Here is a 15,403-nt window from a genome sequence, read left to right on the forward strand (position 1 = left end):
ATTTGTAATAGGCCTTTAAGGTCTTTGGTTCGGTACTCTCTAATATTATATTGTGAGCAGTTTTGACTATATGAACAAGGCCCTGGTGTCCATAAATCATTAATATTTCTTATATGTTTCTCTGCATGGTCAAAGTCTTGTAGGTAGATTTGGGATATATCTCTGAGAATAGAGATCTTGAGATATCCACAGGCAGCAACTCAGAGTGGATTTTTCTCAAAGTCTTGAAGAGTCCTCAGTGGCAAACTAAAGATGACAGTTTATCATGCCTCAATGTTTCCTGTTCTCTATTTTTGGCCTATAGAAACCAGGAAGAGGGACATTCATGTTTCTGAAAAGAAGAGTCCTTTGTAGATAAATTGGTAATCCCCAAGGAAGGAAACTTTGGGGGTGGTGTTCTGTGTGCATTTTTGGATTTTTCTGATTCAGGGCCAAAAGACAATAGAAAAGGCCCCTCTAATTCACATGCATACAGGTTAGAAAAAAATCATATCTTCAGAATTGGTCTTATCAATCTCCCCATTATTCCATACAGCTGTTGGAAGCACTAGGTGATATTAATCATTGACCTGGATTTGCCTTCAGCCCTCCCTTTCCTGTTTGTACCAACCTGTGGTCTTTGGCAAGTACTGCATTTTCATCCTGATTTTCACAATTGATCGACTTCATGATCCACATTTATAGAATAATAACATCAGTGACTTTAAAAACATACAGTGCTCACACCCTTGGCAATCTGAATGACTGCAATGAGATGTTTCCCTTGTTGTTCCTAAGAGGTAAATCAAAGGTGAGAGGAGCCATGTGAGTCTCTGAGTGATATCAAATTTAACATGCTATCTATGGGCTTCCCATCAACATTCTACCCTTCTCTCTCTTTTGTGAGCCATAAGTGGCTATTTAATTATTTTAAGAAATTGAATTATAATTGACATATAATATTACATTATTTTCAGGTATGCAACATAGTGATTTCATATTTTTAGGCATTATGAAATGACCATTTCAGGCATTTTAGGCATATGACCATTATGAAATGGTCACCACAATAGGTCTAGTTACTGTCTGCCACCATAAAAGTTATTAGAACATTATTGATTATCACTTATGCTGTACATTACATCCCTGTGACTTATTTATTTTATAACTGGAAGTTTGTACCTCTTAATCCCCTTCACCTATTTTGCTTCCCTCCCCCCAGCTTCTCCCTACTCTGGTAGCCATCAGTTCATTCCTGTATGTATGAGTCTGTTTCTGTTTTGTTTTTTGGTTTGTTTCCTAGATTCCACATGTAAACGTTGTACTCCTCTTAACGAAAGTACCCAAGTGTGTGGGGCTTACCTAGGAAGTGTATTACCTCCATTCTATGAATCCAAACCAGAATCCAATCAGTTTCTGAGAGACACAGTCCTTCACATATATAATAAAAAAGAAAAACAAACAAATAAATAACTCTCACCCCAGCAGTGATAGAAGAATGGACTTCGATAGATGGAAAATTCCTTAATATTTTTGTTCTAAGGGAGATTATTTTGAAGTCAGAAGGCAGGGTTTGGACTTCTCTGCAGTTTCTATGTTAGGCAGAGTGACACAGGTTTTATCTGCTCTTGAGAACAGGCACCTGGGGAACGATTTCCTGAAGAAGCTAAACATGCCCTGTGGACTTAAATTTAAATGCTTCACACGAACCTCAATTGTTGACGACTTTGAGAACAAGTTGTGAACATATGGCTGAGGAGAGAAGGTCCAGAGAGACCATGATAACGGGTTCCATGAGAGAATCTGCTGCAGACAGGATGTTTGTCAAGTTGAAAGCAATGGAGTGAGATCCCTGGGGATTGGTATGCCTAGCTTACTCATTCTTCCTATTATCTCTCCCTTTAATAACCCAGTTTGGCCTGTGCTCAAATCTGAAATAAATGAATTTACTTCACAGTGAATTACCATAACCTTAATGCCATCATAGCCTCCATTAAGATTTGCATATGTAATTTTACTGAAATTAATAGGAATCAGCAACTGGAAAATATTTTGCTGTTATGGATTTGGCTGATATGTTCTACTCTATGAGTAGTTCTTTACCTTTGAGGGAATTATAGATTTTCTTTTTTTTTTTTAAGATTTCATTTATTTGTGAGAGAGAGAATGAGAGACAGAGAGCATGAGAGGGAGGAGGGTCAGAGGGAGTAGCAGACTCCCTGCTGAGCAGGGAGCCCGATGTGGGACTCGATCCTGGGACTCCAGGATCATGACCTGAGCCGAAGGCAGTCGCCTAACCAACTGAGCCACCCAGGTGCCCCAGGAATTATAGATTTTCACTCACCTCTCTGTGGGATATTTGGGGAGCCTTGCCAATGCCCATACCTTTATAGATCTTAACCACGTTCAACTTATTCCAAGAACACAGGTATGAAATTATATTGATAACATCCTCCTGAAAGGAAATTCAAGCTTTCCAGTTGGGGTAGGCCATTGCCTCTTGGGAAATTCAAAGCACTGCTACTTCAGTAAAATTTCTGGACATTACTTGTCAGTCCAGGCACGATCCATATCTGGTTCAGTAAGGAACAAACTCTTCACTGACATCAGCACTTATTACTTTAAAGTAGACTCAAGATTTACTGTATTTATTTGGGTTTTCAGAGGTGACATCTTTCTCATTTACATATTTTATTTAAATTCATTATGCTGTTACAAGTTGACTCACTTTGAACGCGCCATCCAATGACAAAAGGCTCTAGAGTCTGTCAAAATTGCAATAAAATAGGCATTCCCATTGGTGTCCCCCAGAAGCTCCTTCACTGTGGAGACTTCAACAACCTGTTTACATTCCTTCTGGAGTTTCTGGATCCACCACAGTGGCCTTAAATTGTTCATAGTCTTCTAGTGCAAGAAACTGTTTTCCTTGGCTGAATCAACACACCATTAGGATGGCAACTGTTGATTGTATAGTGGGTTCTTCTTGAGATAAATGCTTTCACAGGTCCTGAGCTTGTGATTCTCTGAACCCAGTTGCCCATTGTGCCTTTGGTCATTGAGACAGCACTCCAGAAACCTAGCATGGCCATTAGTAAAAGGAAAATGCTAATTATGGAGCCAAATTGGGCCCTCTGGCATATCCCACCTGTAGGTTCTCAATTCTTTGCTAGATGCAATAGTGCCTAGAGGTTACCCCTCTCCCATATCTGCTGGCTACCTAGGAACCCCATTGGGATTAACTGAATGATTAGGAAAGGGAGTTTGTATCTGTTATAGATGCCAGCACCACTGTCATGCATGATAGAATCTACTGAAGAGCTGTTGCTTTCCATTCCCTAACTGGGACATCTCTAATCAAGGATGAGGCCCATGGGTCAGCAGTTATCTTAGCACTAGAGAGTGTCCTGGCCAATACTTGGTCCCTTTCTGCACATTTTTATAGACTGTAGGCCTTGTCAATGGTATGGTTATCTGGTCTGACTAATGGCAGCAACAACAATTCCTTATCTAAGGTTCCCACATTTCTACTGGGGTAAAGAACTGTGGGAATTTCTTGCCTCCCAGATACCCAAAATACACATCAAGGCCACACATACTAAAATTCAGTTTTCAGGGGCTCATTGCAATGCACAGGCGGATAAATTGGCTTTGATTTCTGAGACACATATTGGCACAACCTCAGCTCTGATGTAACTTTGGACGGGTGGGCCCATGAAATATCAGGCCACAGAGAAGCTACTGCCCTGAGGTCCTGAGAAGAATGAAAGGGACTCTCCTTCTCCTCAGCCATGAATAACGTAGTGACTAACTCATGTACCGTTGTGGGAAAATGTGCCACTGTCTATACAGTTGATGAGGCTCATTTCCCTGGGGACTGTCCATTAACCAATGTCAAATAGATTTTATGGGTCACTGATTCCCTCTGCAGAGGACACTTACTATTCTCTGACCATGGTGGACACTTAGAAGGGAATATTACTCATCTGTCCTTCCAGACATGGTACCAGTGAAGCCATAACATGGGCATCATCAAGACACTTCTTTTTCCCTTCAGAGTTCAGACATTACTGATAATGACTTAGGTACTTACTTCACCTCTGAAAATACACGGTGCTGGGCTCTTGAAAAGGCATTCAGTAAAACCCACCTCTTCTCCCCACCCCCTTTACCAGCCTCAGGCTGCAGGCCTTAGAGAGTGCAGTACAGTCTTAAAGAAACCTTGCTAAAATTATGGAACAGTACATGGTCTGCTCACTGACTCTCACTGCCATCTGCAACCTTAGTTATGCTCAACTGCTGACACTTAAGACCTCTTGCTTTGTCCTGATCATCGCTTACTGGCATCTTATAAATAGAAACATACAGGATGTTTCTGTCAAAAGTCACTCCTGTTAGGCCTTTGGTTTCATTGTTATATATCCCACTCATATCCCACCCCCAGGCCTTCCCTCTAACATCACCTGTATTCTGTGTACCTTTTATGCCAATATTTTATTTTGGGCAACAGGACTTAACCTCAGTCTCAACACCAACATGCTCTTTTTCTGCTAATTGTGCTCACTTTGCTCAGGATCCTGGGGAGTCACAGGTATTGCCTTAGGCACATGCAATGCCCCTGCAGAAACTTATGTTATTAATGCCACCCAGGAAATATCTAAGATATTTTCTAAACATATGCAACAGCATGTATGACTTTACCATTAAATGATTTATCCATTTTCCTACTGATAGAAATTCAGTTTGTTTCCATTTCAGGGAAATTTTCATGCGCAGTGAGCATTTTTGTATAAGCATGCTACAGTGTATGTAGAGAAGTTTGTTCCAGAAAGATATCCAGATTATTTAAGAGTGCATTTAAAAATTTTCCAACTGGACTTCTAGTACTATGTTGAATAATAGTGGCGAGAATGGGCATCCTTGTTGTGTTCCTGATCTTAAGGGAAAAGCTCTCAGCTTTTCCCCATTGAGAGTGATATTCGCTGTGGGCTTTTAATAGATGGTTTTTATGAAATTGAGTAATGTTCCCTCTATCCCTACACTCTGAAGAGTTTTAATCAGGAAAGGATGCTGTATTTTGTCAAATGCTTTTTCCAAATCAATTGAGAGGCTCATATGGTTCTTGTCTCTTCTTTTATTTTTATTTTTTTTAAAGATTTTATTTATTTATTTGAGAGAGAGAGAATGAGAGATAGAGAGCACGAGAGGGAAGAGGGTCAGAGGGAGAAGCAGACTCCCTGCTGAGCAGGGAGCCCGATGTGGGACTCGATCCCGGGACTCCAGGATCATGACCTGAGCCGAAGGCAGTCGCTTAACCAACTGAGCCACCCAGGCGCCCTTGTCTCTTCTTTTATTAATGTGTTCTATCACATTGATTGATTTGGGAATGTTGAACCATCCTTGCATCCCAGGATAAGTCCATCCTGGTCGTGATGGATAATTCTTTTAATGTACTGTTGGATCCTATTGGCTAGGATCTTGTTGAGAATTTTGGCATCCATATTCATCAGGGATATTGGTCTGTAATTCTCCTTTTTGATGGGGTCTTTGCCTGGTTTTGAGGTCAAGGTAATGCTGGCCTCATAGAACGAATTTGGAAGTTTTCCTTCTGTTTCTATTTTTTTGAACCTTTAAGAGGATAGGTATTATTTCTTCTTTAAATCTTTGGTAGAATTCCCCTGGGAATCCATCAGGCCCTGGACTCTTGTTTTTTGGGAGGTTTTTAAATCACTGCTTCAATTTCGTTACTGGTTATTGGTCTATTCAGATTGCCAATTTCTTCCTGTTTCAGTCTTGGTAGTTTATAGGTTTCCTGGAAGGCATCCATTTCTTCCAGGTTGCTTAATTTATTGGCATATAGTTGCTGATAATAATTTCTAATAATTGTTTCTATTTCCTTGGTGTTAGTCGTGATCTCGCCCCTTTCATTCATAATTTTATTAATTTGGGTCCTTTCTCTTTTCTTTTGGACAAGTCGGGCCAGTGGTTTATCAATCATTGATTCTTTCAAAGAACATCAGCCATCAGGGAAATTCAAATCATAAAACCACATTGAGATAACACCTTACATCAGTTAGAATGGCAAAAATCAATAAGGCAGGAAACAACAAATGTTGGAGAGGATGTGGAGAAAGGGGAAACCTCTTACACTGTTGGTGGAAATGCAAGTTGGTACAGCCACTTTGGAAAACAGTATGGAGGTTCCTCAAAAAGTTAAAAATAGAGCTACCCTATGACCTAGCAATTGCACTACTGGGTATTTACCCCAAAGATACAGATGTAGTGAAAAGAAGGGGCACATGCACCTCAGTGTTCGTAGCAGCAATGTCCACAATAAGCCAAACTATAGAAGGAGACGAGATGTCCTTCAACAGATGAATGGATAAAAAATATGTGGTTCATATATACATGGGATATTCCTCAGCTATCAGAAAGGGTGAATACCCACCATTTGCTTCGACATGGGTGGAACTGGAGGGGATTATGCTAAGTGAAATAAGTCAAGCAGAGAAAGACAATTATCATATGGTTTCACTTACATGTTGAACATAAGGAATGGCATGGAGGACATTAGGAGAAGGAAGGGAAAAATGAAGAGGGGTGGAGAATCAGAGGGAGAGATGAACCATGAGAGACTATGGCCTCCAGGAAACAAACTGAGGGTTTCAGAGAGGAGAGGGGTGGGGGATGTGTTAGCCTGGTGATGGGTATTAAGGAGGGCACGTATTACAATGAGCACTGGGTGTTATATACAAACAATGAATCATGGAACACTACATCAAAAACTAATGAAGTACTGTATGGTGACTAACATAACATAAAAAAAAAAAAATTAGGGCGCCTGGGTTGGCTCAGTTGGTTAGGCGACTGCCTTCGGCTCAGGTCATGGTCCTGGAGTCCCGGGATCGAGTCCCATATCGGGCTCCCTGCTCAGCAGGGAGTCTGCTTCTCCCTCTGACCCTCTTCCCTCTTGTGCTCTCTCTCTCTCTCAAATAAATAAATAAAATCTTAAAAAAAAATTAAAGGCCAGATCCCTACCTGGAAATGGTTTTTGGTTATTCAAGTTAATAAATATACTTGAAGATAAAAAAAAATTTCAGACTGGGATGCCTGGGTGGCCCACTCAGTTAAACTCCAACTCTGATTTCAGCTCAGGTCGTGATATCGGGGTTGTGAGTTTGATCCCTGGGTCTGGCTCCGTGCTCAGTGGGAAGTCTGCTTGAGATGCTCTCTCTCTGCTCCTTCCCCCAGTTGTGCTCCCTCTCTCTCTCAAATAAATAAATAAACAAACAAAATCTTAAAAATTTTTGAACACATTAGTGTTTTCTGATTGTATTTTTGATACTGATTTCTGGCTTAATTACACTGTGAGCAGAGAACAAATCCATATTTCCAATCTTTTGACATTTCTTGAGATTTTCATTTTGGTTCTGTCATCATAAAAATGTTCTTTCGTTCTTTTTTGTTTGTTGCTTGTTCTTGAAAAGAAAGTGGATTTTGGATTTGTTGGGTGCAGTGTATTTTCTGTATTTTATATTAAGTCCAGATTTTAATCTTGTGCCTTAAATCTATATATTTTTGTCATGTCCTACTATTGATTTTATGGCTAAAAAATTCCACCATGATTTTATTTTATTTTTACAGACTTTAGTTATTTATTTGAGAGAGAGTATGAGCAGAGGGAGGAGCAGAGGAAGAGGGAGAAGCAGACTCTCTGCTGAGTGGGGAGCCAGATGCAGGGCTTGATCCCAGGACCCCAGGATCATGACCTGAGCTGAAGGCAGATGCTTAACCGACTGAGCCACCCAGGCACCCCTTAACAATCTTTCTTAATATGTCAGTTTTTATTTTGTTAATTTTGAGGCTTAGTTAGTTGTTAGGTACACAAAAAATTATCAAAGTCTATGATTACTTAGTATCTTTGCCCTCTTCTCAGCCAGTAAAGGAAATGTAGGGCTTTATCTCCATTTCATATCTCAATTAGTATGACATTTTTATTTTATATATTTATATTCTATGCTTTGTTAAAAACCCATACTATATGACTATTACTGATTTTGCAGATGTTCACTTAGATTTACCTGCATATTTACATTTTTACTTCTTATTCATTCTTTCTTTCATGTGATTTCTTCCATTTTAGACCCTAATACAGAGAGATATCTCAGAGAAATCTTGTGTATCTTTTACCAGTTTCCCAAGATAGTAACATCTTGCAAAACTGTAGTATCACCAGGATATTGACATTTTAATCCATTGACCTTTTTTAACTTGTTATAGTCTGGTTCTTCTCATGGCAAATATTTTTAGTTTTTTTTTTTTAACATATAATGTATTATTTGTTTCAGAGGTACAGGTCTGTGATTCAGCAGTCTTACACAATTCACAGCGTTCACCACAGCACATACCCTCCCCAGTGTCTATCATCCAGGCACCCCATCCCTCCCACCCCCCACCACTCAATGGCTAAAATTCACAAGTCAGGAAATGACAGATGTTGGCGGGGATGCAGAGAAAGGGGAACTTTCCTACACTGTTGGCGGGAATGTAAGCTGGTGCAGCCACTCTGGAAGACAGTATGGAGGTTCCTCAAAAAGTTGAAAATAGAGCTACCATATGATTCAGCAATTGCACTACTGGGTATTTACCCCAAAGATACAAATGTAGGGATCTGAAGGGGTACATGCATCCCAATGTTTATAGCAGCAATGTCCACAATAGCCAAACTGTGGAAAGAGCCAAGATGTCCATTGACAGATGAATGGATAAAGAAGATGTGCTATATATATATACAATGGAATTTTATGCAACTTTCAGAAGGAATGAAATCTTGTCATTTGCAACTACATGGGCGGAACTGAAGGGTATTATGTTGAGCGAAATAAGTCAATCAGAGAAAGACATGTATCATATGACCTCACTGATATGAGGAATTCTTAATCTCAGGAAACAAACTGAGGGTCGCTGGAGTAGACATTTTTCCAAAGAAGACATCCAAATGGCCAACAGACACATGAAAAAGTGCTCAACATTGCTTGGCATCAGGGAAATCCAAATCAAAACTTCAATGAGATATCACCTCACACCAGTCAGAATGGCTAAAACGTTTTTAGTTTTTTATATGTGAAAATCTTATTTCATCACTTATTTTTAAAAATAAATCTTTTATTTAAATTTAGCAAGCATAAGAAAAGTACACAAAAAAGAAGTACATAGATTGAGTAAATACCACATCTAAATAACTAGTACCTCAAAATTTAATTGCTGTGTGTCCTATTGTGCATTTCTTTGACTTTATTCGGTTTGGAATCTGCTCAACTACTTGAATATGCAGGTTTATGTGTTTTTTTTTTTTTCCCCAAATTTGGGAAGTTTTCAGTACTTACTTCTTGGAATCTTTTCTCAGCTCTACTCTCTTTTTTTCCTTCTGGGACCCCAATTTTACCAATGTTAGCTCTTTTCTAGTTGTCCCATGCGTGCCTGAGGCTTTGTCCATTTTTATTTATTTATTTTTAATTTTTTTAAAATTTTATTTTATCATGTTATGTTAGTCACCATACAGTACATCATTAGTTTTTGATGTGGTGATCCACGATTCATTGTTTCTGTATAACACCCAGTGCTCCATGCAGTACGTACCCTCCTTAATACCCATCACTGGGCTAACCCATCCCCCCACCCCCCTCCCCTCTAAAACCCTGTTTGTTTCTGAGTCCATAGTCTCTCATGGTTCGTCTCTCCCTCCGATTTCCCCCTCTTCATTTTTCCCTTCCTTCTCCTAACGTCCTCCACACTATTCCTTATGTTCCACAAATAAGTGAAACCATATGATGATTGACTTTCTCTGCTTGACTTACTTCACTTAGCATAATCTCCTCCAGTCCCATCCGTGTTGATGTAAAAGTTGGGTATTCATCCTTTCCGATGGCTGAGTAATAATATTCCATTGTATATATGGACCACATCTTCTTCTTTTTTTTTTTTTTTAAAGATTTTATTTATTTATTTGAGAGAGAGAGAATGAGAGATAGAGAGCATGAAAGGGAAGAGGGTCAGAGGGAGCAGACTCCCTGCTGAGCAGGGAGCCCGATGTGGGACTCGATCCCGGGACTCCAGGATCATGACCTGAGCTGAAGGCAGTTGCCTAACCAACTGAGCCACCCAGGCGCCCCTGGACCACATCTTCTTTATCCATTCATCTGTTGAAGGGCATCTCGGCTCCTTCCACAGTTTGGCTATTGCAGACGTTGCTGCTATGAACATTGGGGTGCATATGGCCCTTCTTTTCACTACATCTGTGTCTTTGGGGTAAATACCCAGTAGTGCAATTACTGGGTTGTAGGGTAGCTCTATTTTTAATTTTTTGAGGAACCTCCACACTGTTTTCCAGAGTGGCTGTACCAACTTGCATTCCCACCAACAGTGTAAGAGGGTTCCCCTTTCTCCACAACCTCTCCAACATTTGTTGTTTCTTGCCCTGCCAATTTTTGCCATTCTAACTGGTATAAGGTGTTATCTCAATGTGGTTTTCATTTGAATTTCCCTGATGGCTAATGATGAACATTATTTCATGTGTCTGTTAGCCATTTGTATGTCTTCTTCAGAGAAGTGTCTGTGCATGTCTTCTGCCCATTTTTTGACTTGATTATTTGTTTTTTCAGTGTTGAGTTTGAGAAGTTCTTTATAGATCTTGGACACCAGCCCTTTATCTGTAGTGTCATTTGTAAATATCTTCTCCCATTCTGTGGGTTGCCTCTTTGTTTTGTTGACTGTTTCCTTTGTTGTGCAGAAGCTTTTTATCTTGATGAAGTCCCAGAAGTTCATTTTTGCTTTTGTTTCACTAGCTTTTGGAGATGTATCTTGAAAGAAGTTGCTGTGGCCAGTGTCAAAGAGGTTATTGCTATGTTCTCCTCTAGGATTTTGATGGATTCCTGTCTTACATTGAGGTCTTTCATCCACTTTGAGTTTATCTTTGTTTATGGTTAGAGAATGGTTGAGTTTCATTCTTCTTCATGTGGCTGTCCAATTTTCCCAGCACCATTTATTGAAGAGATTGTCTTTTTTCCATTGCATATTTTTTCCTGCTTTGTCGAAGATTATTTGACCATAGAGTTGAGGGTCCATATCTGGGCTCTCTATTCTGGTCCAATGGTCTATATGTCTGTTTTTGTGCCAGTACCATGCTGTCTTGGTGATCACTGCTTTGTAATGTAGCTTGAAATCGGGCAACATGATGCCCCCAGCTTTGTTTTTCTTTTTCAACATTTCCTTGGTGATTTGGGGTCTTTTCTGATTCCATACAAATTTTGGGATTTGAACTTTGAAAAATGTCATTGGAATTTTGATCAGGATGGCGTTGAAGGTATAGATTGCTCTGGGTAGCATAGACATTTTAACAATGTTTATTCTTCTGATCCATGAGCATGGAATGTTTTTTCCATCTTTTTGTGTCTTCTTCAATTTCTTTCATGAGTGTTCTGTAGTTCCTAGAGTATAGATCCTTTACCTCTTTGGTTAGGTTTATTCCGAGGTATCTTATGATTTTTGGTGCTATTGTAAATGAAATCGTTTGTCTAATTTCTCTTTCTACAGTTGCATTGTTAGTGTATAAGAAAGCAACTGATTTCTGTCCATTGATTTTGTATCCTGCCACATTACTGAACTGCTGTATGAGTTCTAGTAATTTGGGGGTGGAGTCTTTTGGGTTTTCCACATAAAGTATCATGTCATCTGAGAAAAGAGAGAGTTTGACTTTTTTGCCAGTTTAAATACCTTTTATTTCTTTTTGTTGTCTGATTGCTGTTACTAGGACTTCTAATACTATGTTGAACAATAGTGGCAAGAGTGGGCATCCTTGACGTGTTCCTGATCTTAAGGGAAAGGCTCTCAGCTTTTCCCTGCTTTGTTCATTTTTAAAAAATGTATTTAGTTTCCGGGGTGCCTGGGTGGCTCAGTCATTAGGCGTCTGCCTTCGGTCGGGTCGTGATCCCAGGATCCTGGGACCGAGCCCCGCATCTAGCTCCCTGTTTGGCGGGAAGCCTGCTTCTCCCTCTCCCACTCCCCTTGCTTGTGTTCCCTCTCTCTCTGTGTCTGTCGCTCTGTCAAATAAATGAAATCTTAAAAAAAATGTAGTTTCTGTTCTCAGTAAATTCTACTGACCTGTTCACTGATTCTATCTTTAGTCGTCTTTATTAATGAGGTCATTCAATGAGTTTCCAAAATTTCTGTTATTGTATTTTTAAGTTCTATAATCTCCTTTTAGTTCCTTTTTATAACTTTCTTTGTGGGATTTTCTTTTTTTTCATTTATTTAAAGAGAATACACAATTGCAATGAAGCATTTTTATGATGGTTGCTTTAGAATCCCTGTGAGGTAATCCCAAAATTTGATTCATCCCAGTGTTGGCATCTTTGATTGTCTTTTTCATTTAAGTTGTGGTATTTCTGGTTCTTTGTGTGATGAGCAATTTTTTAAAAAAGATTTATTTTAGAGAAAGAGAGAGAGAGAGAGCAGCAGAGAGAGAGAGAGAGAGAGCGTGTGAGTGAGGGTAGGGACAGAGGGAGAGGGAGAGAGAGAATCCTCAGACTCCCCACTGATCACAGAGCCTGATGTGGGGCTTGATCCTAGGACCCTGAGATCATGACCTAAGCTGAAATCAAGATTCAGACACTTAACCAACTGACCCACCCAGGTGCCCTATGATGATCAATTTTTAATTGTTTTCTTGATATTTTGGATATTTTATTATAATATTCTGAATCCTATGTAATATATATTTTTAGCAGCTGGTCTCTTTGTTGAGGTGTAGCACAAGGTCAAGTGAGTGTGTATTTTCAGTCTCTTGCTCAGCCCTGCCAACACCGTCCTGGCAAAGTGTAACAATCTACCCATGCTGCCCCATTGCTTCCTTCTTGGCCCTGATGATACCTTCACACTGAAAGTAAGGCACTGATTCATGCTGTCTTTTTGCCTTTTGGTGGGGTGTACACTCAGCCCCCCACTAGACCCTGCTACTAGCAGAGAGAGGCAATCAGAGATATGACTCACCCCACATTGTTGCTGCAGTATTGGGCTTCCCAGTTCCCTGCTAGTCTTTGCTGGCCAGGGGAAGTGGGTGAATGGGGGGCCAATTAGCCTACCTAGTGACCTAGTATGTACTCTATTCTGGAGAATGTCCATTGTGTACTTGAAAAGAATGAGTATTCTGCTGTTTTAGGATAGAATGTTCTGAATGTATCTCCTAAGTCCATCTGGTCTAGTGTGTCATTCAAAGCTATTGTTTCCTTGTTGATTTTCTGTTTAGGTGATCTGATTGATGAAAGTGGGGTGTTAAAGTCCCCTACTATTATTGTGTTACTATCAATTAGTTGCTTTATGTTTGTTATGAATTGTTTTATATATTTGAGTGTTCCCATATTGGGTGCATAAATATTTACAACCGTTATATCTACTTGTTGGATTGTCTCCTTATAATTATATTGTACCCTTCTTGTCTCTTTTTGTAGTCTGTTTTAACATCTAGTTTGTCCAATATAAGTATTGCTACACTCGCTTTCTTTTGACATCCATTTGCGTGATAAGTGTTTCTCCATGCCCTCACTTTTGATCTGCAGGTGTCTTTAGGTCTAAATTGTAGGCAGCTTATAGATGATTCTTTTTAAAAAAAATCAATTCTGACACCTGCCATCCTTTGATTGGAGCATTTAGCCCATTTACATTGAAATGATTATTGATAGATATGTATTTATTGCCATTTTATTACTTATTTTGCTGTTGTTTCTGGAGATTTTCTCTGATCCTTTCTTGTCTTTCTCTCATGTTTTGTTTCGAATTTCCTTAGTGATATATTTGGATTTCTTTCTCTTTATTCTTTGCATGTTTATTAGGGTTTTTGATATTTGGTTACCATTATATTTGGTGTATATATATATCATATATATATATATATGATATATATAACCTCTTTTGGAAATAGCAGTTTACATTAAGTTGATGATTGTTCAGGTTTGAACCCAATCTTCTTCTTTTTTTTCATTTTTTTCAAATTTTTAAATTTTAAAAAATTTTTAAAAGATTTTATTTACTCATTTGAGACACAGATACAGAGAGAGAGAGAGAGAGGGAGCATGAGCAGGGAGAGAGGCAGAAGCAGGCTCCCCGCTGAGCCAGGAGCCCTATGCGGGGCTCGATCCCAGGACCCTGGGATCATGACCTGAGCCGAAGGCAGATGCTTAACCATCTGAGCCACCCAGGCGCCCCTTATTTTTTTTTTTAAGGTATGCTCCACGCCCAAATGTGGGTCTTGAACTCATGACCCCAAGAGGAACAGTTGCATGATCTACCGACTAAACCAGCCAGGCACCTGTGAATACATTCTTTTCTCCTCTCCTCCCCATGTTTTAGGTTTGTTACTATATTTTTTATCCTTGTATTTGGTATGAGTTCCTTGACCGATTTTTACTGCTTTTGCATTTCTTTCCTTTATAGTGTCACTTTTGGTCTCTCCTTTCCACGCAAAAAGTCCCTTTTAATATTTCTTACAGGGCTGGTTTAGTTGTCATGAGATCCTTTAGTTTTTATTATTTACCTGGGAAACTCTCATTCTATTCTGAATGTTAGCCTTGTTGGATAGAGTATTCTTGGTGTAGATATTTTCCATTCAGCACTTTGAATATATCATGCCAATCCTTTCTGGCATGCTATGTTTCTGTTGAGAAATCTGTAGTTAGCCTTATGGATTTTCCCTTGCAAGTAAATGACTTCTTTTGTCTTGTTTCTAGTAAGATTTTTTCTTTGTCACTATATTTTGCAAATGTAATTACAATGTGTCTTGGTGTTGGCCTGCTTTTGTTGATTTTGTTGGGAGTTCCCTGTGCCTCCTGGATCTGGATGTCTGTTTCATTCTGCAGATTAAGGAAGTTTTCTGCTATTAGTTTTTCAAGTAAATGTTCTTCCCCCTTTTCTCTTTCTTCTTCTCCTGGGACTTTTATAATATGAATGTTATTACATTTGATGGAGTTACTGAGTTCCCCAAGTCTATTTTCGTGTTGCATAATTCTTCTTTCTCTCTTTTGTTCAGCTTCATTATTTTTCATTATTTTGTCTTCTACATCATTAATTCATTCTTCTGCTTCTTCCAGCCTGATGTACATTGCACCAAGCCTGTTATCAATCTCATTTATTGCAGTCTTCATCTCTGAATCTTTTTTAACCTTTTATCTTTGTGGTAAGGGTCTCACTGATGTCTTCTATTCTTTTCTTAAGCCCAGTGAGTATCTTTAGGATTGTTGTTTTAAATTCTCCATTAGGCATGTTACTGTTTTGCTGAGATCTCTGACTGTGTCCTTGGGATAAATTCTTCTGTCTTGGCATTTTATCCAAGTCTCTGTCTTCTTCTCTGTGTTAGAAAAGCCAGTTTTGTCTCCTG

Source organism: Callorhinus ursinus, unplaced genomic scaffold (genome assembly GCF_003265705.2).
Source record: "Callorhinus ursinus isolate GAN/ISIS: 27379988/994484 unplaced genomic scaffold, GSC_fseal_2.0 scaffold14, whole genome shotgun sequence".
NCBI classification, from domain to species: Eukaryota; Metazoa; Chordata; class Mammalia; order Carnivora; family Otariidae; genus Callorhinus; species Callorhinus ursinus.